This window comes from Papio anubis, chromosome 13, assembly GCF_008728515.1.
Source record: "Papio anubis isolate 15944 chromosome 13, Panubis1.0, whole genome shotgun sequence".
NCBI classification, from domain to species: Eukaryota; Metazoa; Chordata; class Mammalia; order Primates; family Cercopithecidae; genus Papio; species Papio anubis.
In genome coordinates, this window is record NC_044988.1 from 59654648 (window position 1) to 59662214 (window position 7567).

The 7567-nt window shown below is 37.6% G+C and overlaps 1 pseudogene across 1 annotated transcript; it reads left to right on the plus strand.

The window, feature by feature from the left end:
• Positions 1-1822: 1822 nt before the first annotated feature.
• On the plus strand, positions 1823-4092 carry LOC100999896 (annotated as a pseudogene). Its single transcript, XR_002517543.2, has one exon. The product of XR_002517543.2 is annotated as an ADP/ATP translocase 3-like (transcript).
• The last annotated feature ends 3475 nt before the right edge of the window (positions 4093-7567 follow it).

Here is a 7567-nt window from a genome sequence, read left to right on the forward strand (position 1 = left end):
AAGCAAATGGACAAATGGGATCATGTGGAGTTGAAAATCTTCTGCAAAGCAAAGGAAACAATCCATTAAGTGAAGAGACAACCCACAGAGTGGGAGAAAATATCTGAAAACTATCTATCTGACAAAAGGTTAATAGCTAGAATATATAAGGAGCTCCAATGACTCTACAAGAAAAAAATATAATAAATGGATTTTAAAATGGACAAATAATTTGAACACACATTTCTCAAAAGAAGACATACAAATGGCAGACATGTGAAAAGGTGCTCAACATCATTGAGAAATGCAAATCAAAACTACAATGAGATACAATCTCATCCCAGTTAAAATGGCTTATTTCCTAAAGACAGGAAATAACATATGCTGGAGAGAATGTGGAGGAAAGAGAACATTCATACACTGTTGGTGTGAATGAAAGTTAGTACAATCACTATGTAGAACAGTTTGAAGGCTCTTCAAAAAACTAAAGTAGAACTACCATACAATCCAGCAATTCCATTGTTGGGTATTTACACCGAAGAAAAGAAATCAGCATATTGAAGAGATATCCGCACTCCTATGTTTGTTGCGGCACTGTTCACAATAGGCAAGATGTGGAAGCAACTGAAGTGTCCATCAACAGATGAATGGATAAGAAAAATGTGGTACTTATACACAATGGAGTGCTATTCAGCCATAAGAAAAGAATGACATTCAGTCATTTGCAACAACATGGATGAAACTGGAGGTCATTATGTTAAGTGAAATAAACTAGGAACAGAAAGACAAACATCATATGTTCTCATTTATTTGTAGGATTTAAAAATCAAAACACTTAAACCCACAGAAATAGAGAGTAAAAATAGAAATGGTTACCAGAGGCTGGGAAGTATAGTAGGGGGTTGGTGGGGAGGTGGGAATTGTTAATTGGCACAGAAAAGAAAAAAAAAAGATAAGGCCTAGTGTTTGATAGCATAAAAGGTTGACTATAGTCAACAATAATATACTTGTACATTTTTAAATAATTAAGAGTATAATTGGATTGCTTGTACTGCAAAGGATAAATGCTTGAGGGAATAAATACTCCATTTTCCATGATATGATTATTATGCATTGCACTCCTGTAACAAAATATCGTATGTACCCCATAAATATATACATCTACTGTGTACCCACAAAAGTGAAAAAAAAATTATAAAAAAAGAAAAAAAAAGTCATCACTATGATCAGATGTTGGAGCTAACATACAAGGACATTTTTAAAGGTATTACACATATATTCAAGATCCTTAGATGAAACATTAATAAAATGAACAAACAGATGGGAAATAGCAGATATATGGAAACCATGAAAAAGAACTAAAAATAAATTCTATGAACAAATAAAACATATACACAGAGTCCTATAAGGCAATATCAGTGGGTTAAGTCAGAAAATGCTAAGTGAGCCTAGCAAGAAAAAAAAAAAAAAGGTGGAAAAGATTAGGAAAAAAAAGATAAAGTAACAGCCAAGTATGTATTAACTTGAAGCTATAAAAGCTCAGTGAGCATCGAGCATAATTCATACAAAGAAAACTATATCCTATGCCTAGCGTGGTTGCTCATGCCCGTAGTACCAACATATTGGGAGACTGAAGCTGGTGGATTGTTTGAGTCTAAGAGTTTGAGACCAGTCTGGGCAACAAGGCAAAACTCTTTCTCTACCAAAAATACAATAATTGGCTGCGCATGGTGGCACATGCCTGTAGTCCCAGCTACTAGGGAGGCTGAGGTGGAAGGATCACCTGAAACCAGGAAGGTCCGGGCTACAGTGAGCTATGATCACACCACTGCACACCAGCATGGGTGACAGACAGAAAGATACCCTGTCTCAAAAAAAACAAAAGAAAAAGAAAACAATCCCCTGTGCTATCGTAGTACAACTTCAGAAACAAAATAAATAATATTGATAGTATCCGGAGAAACAGTACAGTTTACATTTAAATAGACAATGATACAAATAACTCATGAATTTCTTATAAGGAATAATAAAGACCATCTGACAATGGTCTAACATCTCTAAAGTGCTGCATAAAGAAGAGCTTACTTTAATGAAGTTTTGGGGTGTGGCTTTTATCTAATAGGTTGCATTATAATGGAATTAGATAAAACCCACAGAGATTTTAAGCAAATTATGTCAGCTTGAACTGAAACGGACAAAGTAAAAATGAAAAGTTAGGTATGTAGACCCTTGAACTACCATGGGCAGCAAGGAGGCTGAGAAAACTACTCGGTTGCAAGCATGATTTTTTTTTAATTGAAAAGGAAGAATAACTGGTGATGTAAAGATGTAAGCCCAATGGGCACAGCAAAGAGTCACTGAACATTAGACCACATAATCAGGCCTGCGTGTGGTTAGGCAAGCAGGGAACTGGCAAACAGGACTCAGTGGATTTCAGAATTGCTAGGATGCCTCCCATTGCCGCCTTTTGGAGTAAAATTATCTGTTGTAGTTATCCTACGTCTTTCTCTCTACCTTATGTTGAATATAGAGGACAGAGGACTTGCCTCATTAATTTACGAGTTTTCAGATTGAGAGAAAATCAGCGGAGCTGCAATTGAAGTGCTACACCCAAGAAAACTCATCCACATCTGGAACTCATATACCTAAGATGGAATCTCTGATGGAATGAGACTTTATGGGTGGAGGCCTGGGACACAGATGATTATATTTAGCGTGTGAGCAGAATAAGAGCTGTTTCGATGACAAGGAACACTGTGGTAGGCTATATTTTTCATAATGGTCATAGCAATATCTCAGTCCAACCTACTCTTCCAGAATCTTGCCTCTCTTCTATAGGAGGTGGGGACCTTTGGAGATCATAATTAATAAATAGAATGTAGCTGCTTTCGGTTCTGGTGGTGGCAGGGCTGAGCCAGCGATGCCCTCCCTTCACTCTCCGCGCCCGCTCTCCGGCTGTCCGCCCGCTCTGCTGCCCTCCCGGCCACCATGACGGAACAAGCCACCTCCTTCGCCAAGGACTTCCTGGCCGGAGGCATCACCGCCGCTATGTCCAGGACAGCCATGGCATCGATCAAGCGGGTCCAGCTGCAGCTGCAGGTGCAGCACGCCAGCATGCCGGTCGCCGCCGAGCAGCAGTGCAAGGGCATGGTGGACTGCATCGTCCGCACCCCCAAGGATCAGGGCGTGCTGTCCTTCTAGAGGGGCAACCTGGCCAATGTCATCCGCTCCTTCCCCACGCAAGTCCTCAATTTCGCCTTCAAGGATAAGTACAAGCAGATCTTCCTAGGGGGCGTGGACAAGCACATGCAGTTCTGGAGGTACTTTGCGGGCAATCTGGCCTCTGGCAGCGTGGCAGTCGTGTATCCCCTGGATTTCACCAGAATCCGCCTGGCAGCCGACGTGGAAAAGTCGGGCACGGAGAGCGAATTCTGAGGCCTGGGAGACTGCCTGGTGAAGATCCCCAAGTCCGACGGCATCTGGGGCCTGTACCAGGGCTTCAGCGTCTCCATGCAGGGCATCATCATCTACCAGGCCGCCTGCTTGGAGTGTACGATACGGCCAAGGGCATGCTCCCCGACCTCAAGAACACGCACATCCTGGTGAGCTGGATGATCGCGCAGACCGTGACTGCCATGGCTGGCGTGGTGTCCTACCCCTTCGACACAGTGCGGCGGCAGATGATGACGCAGTCCGGGCGCAAAGGAGCTGACGTCATGTACACGGGCACTGCAGACTGTTGGAGGAAGATCTTCAGAGACGAGGCGGCCAAGGCCTTTTTCAAGGGTGCGTGGTCCAACGTCCTCAGAGGCATGGGGGTGGGGGCGGGTTTTGTGCTGGTCCTGTATGACGAGCTGAAGAAGGTCAGCTAAGGGCCTTGGCATCCTCCACACACACCAAGGGAACCAAGAGAACCACGTAGAATCCTCAAATGTGCAAACCATCGACGTTCGAGAAATTCCAGTCATCTTTTTCCCAGCCGGACCCTGCCTGTAGATGGCCAGGGAAGGCTCTAGAAAAGGGGCGCATTGGCCGGGCGTGGTGGCGGGCGCCTGTAGTCCCAGCTACTCACTCGGGAGGCTGAGGCAGGAGAATGGCGTGAACCCGGGAGGCGGACCTTGCAGTGAGCCAAGATTGCGACACTGCACTCCAGCCTGGGCGACAGAGCGAGACTCCATCTAAAAAAAAAAAAAAGAAAAGAAAAAGAAAAAGAAAAAAAATAAGAAAAATAAGAAAAGAAAAGAGAAAAGAAAAGGAGCACATTATGATCCAGCCATCGGTACCGGATTCCATGTCTTGATCACTGGGGGAAGGGAACCAGGGTGTCCTTGTGGGCCCACGGGCGAGGCACTCCAATACTCAGACCTAGAGTCCAGATGCTTGTAGGACCCAATCATGTTTAATTATTCATTTAAAACAAAAGAATCATGTTCCCCATTTGTGTTTAAGCACTAGCCCCTCTTTTGCACAGCTGAGTACTTGCAATTATGTTCTATGTTGGGCACCCTGCTGCGAAACAATAAAATAAACACAGGATGCGAGGGGGGAGAATAAATAAATAAATAAATAAATAAAATGTAGCAGAAGTGAGACTAAGTAATATATTAGACCAGCTTAGAAAGACACTGCAACTTCCTCTTGACTTTTTTTTAGGACGCTTGCCTTTTGGAACTCAGACGTCATGTTATGAAGAGGCCGAGGCTACATGAAGAAATCATGTTGACATATTTAGGCACATAGGTCTAGCTAAGGACCCTGCTGACGGCCAGCATCAACTACCAGGTATGTGAGCGAACAAACTGTGGTGATTTAACCTCCAGCTTCAGAGTAACCCTAAGTAATGCTAAGTACAACAAAGACAAGCTGTTCCTGCAAAGCCCTGCTCAAATAGCAAATTGACGACCATAATAATACTGTTATTTTAAAAAACAGTATTATTGTATCAGTTTATCAACATGGAAAAGCTTTAAATACATAATCTTAAATAAAATAATTTTCTGAAGAATATATACGTTATGATAGCGTTAATATATAACATAATACATTGGAACTGAAGTCTAAATAATTTTGATTAATAAATTTAAAATATCAATACGCTTTAAAATATTTATTACTTTTTATCAAGTTGAAGAGTTTAAAGCAGAAGTCAAGCTCTTATCACAAGTGGTCTTCTTTACTGGGTAAATGCATTTATTAATTACTTTTAAAAATTTATCAAAAACATGTATAAATAGGTGTTAAATATTTAAGCCACTACAGAATAGATTATGTTTAACAAGAAAACCTTTGAAGATGAGGTGTTGGAAGAAACACAGAACAAGCAAAATGCAGGAAATGCAAATCAGTCAGTAAATTATTACAGCAAGAATGCATAGTGATTAAAAAAATAAGGTTAGCCTCATACATACACATGCATTATACATATAGCAAGGACAATAAATGTAAGTTAAATATAATTCTTTAAAAACACAAATTGGATTAAATAATGCTTAAAAATTGTTATAAATGATAAAAATGTATAAGACAATCAAAAAACCCCACAAAAACTGAAAATACAGGAATAGAAGTAGACAAATTAGACAATTACTAATAACAAAAAATTGAAGCAATATTAATATCAGATAATAATTCAGTGCAAAAGGAATTCAATGGAATATCAGGGGGAATAATTGTTCAAGGACAAGTATTTACCTTTAGCTCCTTGGAAACATAACTTAATACAGTTTTGAAATTTATAGGCAAAGAGTGTTAGAACTATGAAAAGAGAGACTAAAGATGTAAATGTATTTTCTGGGTGATGTAGTTCAAAACTGATTGTTTTTGTACTTATGATAAAATAATTCAGATAGAGATTTCTTGAGTGATTTTTTACACAATAAAATATTCTCTTGGTAAGTTTCTGGTCATCTATCCCCTACTATCACCTGTTTTTACAGCTACACTATAAAAATTTTAAGTTTCAACTTTGAAATTGAATTGCCAGAACAATTAATTATGATGTTGAATGACCGAATCTACGAACATTTGTTTCACAGCAGTGGGATCTGTCTTAAATATAGAAAGACTTGAGATATCAATTGTAAATAAAAGTATAAAACATAAATATATATTAATTTTAAACATATTTATAATCAACATAGTGTAAACTATTTGTATTTAAAAATTTTATAAAATATGAAAATGCAAAGAGAGGTTTTTTAAGTGTTTGACAATCCCATATTTATTAATTAAAGTTGGGTAAACAACTATAAATGTAGATAACCTTCAATAAATTTATTTTATCACTTTTTAAAACTTTCTGCATAATAATAGTGGGACATTCTTGATAAAAACAAACATCAATTTCAGGAACACTAAATAAATTATATCAAATGGAATTAATATGCATGATGATTTACTGTAATTTAACTCAATAGAAAAATTGAAAACTACTCAAGTCACAGATAAAATTAATTTTAACTGTATCTTTGGGGTATACTAAAACTCACTCCTATTATCAGAAAAGGAAATCCATGAAGAAAGCAGAAATTTTCTACAGAACAAAAGTTATAGCATATGTTAAACTGGAGAAAGTTACATAAATTGTCAATATTCTTCTGGCACTAAATGGCACTAAAAGGGTACTTTGAAAATGAAATTTAAATGTAAAAAAAGAATAAAACCATCTTCTCTCTACCTATGGCATTTTACCATTTTCCATTCACAATGGATAATACCTGAGGAAGAGTTCTGAGGTGGCAGCATACTTGTACACCTGCTTTGCTAGAATTGAATTGCTTAAGTGCTAATTTGCTGGCAATTTCACTGCAACAGCAGGTAGTTCATTTTTAACTGCATTTAGGGTTTTGAATGCTCATAGTGACACAGAATTCAGTCTATAAGCCATTCCATGAGAAACTGTTTAAGATTAATACTTAAAACTGTTAATTTCTGCAGTCACTGGGCCTTGTACATAAAATCATTGCTTTGTTAAGGTAAATGCAGATGTTTGTAAACTCATCTTTTAAATAAGTGTATTTTTGAGAAAAAATTTCAATTTAACAAATATTTACTGAGTACAACTTGTATAGAGAATTAAGCAAATCAAAGAAACATCGGGTATGATTATCATAGCAGTTTCTGAACACATAGTCCAATAAATATAGTGGATGTGTGTGTGTGCATGTATATATGTAGTGTGTGTGTATACATATATACATATATAAATATGATATATACACATATTTATATTTATATATGCATATATAAACATATATACACACACGTATATATACGTATATATGTATGTGTGGATATATAGTGGATGTGTGTATATATGCATATATATATGCATATATGTGTATACATGTGTATATATACGTATATATGTATATGTGTGTGTATATATGTATGTGTGGATATACATATATTTATACACATGTATTTCACCCTCATGCTAACCTTTATCAAAAAATTCATAACCAAAGTAACCACAGATGCTCTCTTCTGTCTCCAAACTACATCTTTTCTGTTTTGCGGTATAAATTACTAATATTAAGCATGAATTGAAATTACTAGCATTCACTTGAAAAAATGAACTTAAATCATC